Genomic DNA, 1,445 nt, shown 5'->3' with positions numbered 1-1,445 from the left:
GGGGGGGGTGTGCTGTGGTGATGGGAGGGAGGCGGCAGACTGTGCTGCAGCAGGATGCCCTCCTCCCCACCAGACAGGCTCTTGCCCCACTATTAGGTTTCAGAGTGAACACTTAATGGATGGGGCAGAACAACACTTCTCCAGCCCTCGAGATGGAGATGCCCGTAGCAACAGCCAGGTTCCCCAGGGGGGTCTGCAGACACGTCTTGTGGGGACGTGGCCCCCCAGGGGGAGGCATGGCCAGGAAGAGAGCGGAAGAAGTAGGTGGACTGTGGGAGCTCCTGGCTATGGAGGCGGTGAAGGCTCCTTTCCAGCTCTGCGAGCCTCTCTAGCGAGAATCTGACAGCCCTGAGCGAGGCTCCCCGTCCTCGTGGGCTGTTGGCACAGGCTCACCACGCTGCTGGGAGCCGGCTGTTCTGTCCCCTCTGCGGCGTGTTCACTCTGGAACCTAATGGTGGGAACTGAGGGGGCAGCTTTGGCAGACAGGGCATCGTCACGCTGTGCAAGCGTGCATCAGCAGGGACACGTTGAGGTGGAGGGTGCAGGCAGGGCTGTGGTCAGGGTGCAGGCAGGGCTGTAGGCAAGTCACCAGGTCCAGGGCTTGGCAACCCCTGCCAGCCGCATCCCGCTGGGGCTGGCAGAGTTATTCCTCCATGCAGGCGGCAGCAATTCCCGCTCCCTGGCTGCTTTTGCGATGGAGCCGGGCCCTGAGCGAGGGTTGCAGCACGTGGGACGCTCGTCTTCTGCCGTCTTCCCCAGGGACTCAGACTGTCACTGTCCCCCGCGGGGGCTGCCATCAGCCCGGGGGGACAGGCAGCATCTTGTCACCGGTACCTGCTGCAGCGCTTTCCTTAATGACGAGCTCTGCTTGTCTGTCCCCTCAATTAACTCTGCTGTGCCGGCTCATTAGGCTGCACACGCTGAGAAACGCTGCAGCAAAGGGATGCTGCAGTCTCACAGGCGTGCAACGCCGGCTCGGAAATGCACATATATACATATGTATATATATATATATATCTATCTCCATAGATGCACACGCTCCTGAGCACACACACATGTGCTGACACACGCACACGCGTGCCCGGACATGCACACGCTGCTGACCACGCATGTCCCAGCAACCCCCCCTCCCCACCAGCCCCCACACGCACCCCCCCCCGCTTGCACCCCAGCTCCTGCTCTTCCCGCTGATTGCGGGAGCTAAAGGCAGCGGAAAGTTTTGCAGGGAAGGTAGACGGAGCTGCCAGCTCTGAACCGGGGCTTTGCCAGGCTCCATCCCAGCAGCTAAACCCATCCAGAGTCAAGGAGCTGGGAGTGGGGTCCATGGTGTCCATGGTGTCCGTGGGGTGGGATGCTGCCGTGGCACCCATGGCCCGTGTCGGGCATCTCGCCACCCTCCCCGGCTTCCAGCCAGAGGACGTGCGGGCAGAGCGGCCCCGCCTCCC

This window comes from Charadrius vociferus, unplaced genomic scaffold (genome assembly GCF_000708025.1).
Source record: "Charadrius vociferus isolate BGI_N301 unplaced genomic scaffold, ASM70802v2 scaffold758, whole genome shotgun sequence".
Taxonomy (NCBI): Eukaryota; Metazoa; Chordata; class Aves; order Charadriiformes; family Charadriidae; genus Charadrius; species Charadrius vociferus.
This window is presented reverse-complemented; position numbering follows the sequence as displayed.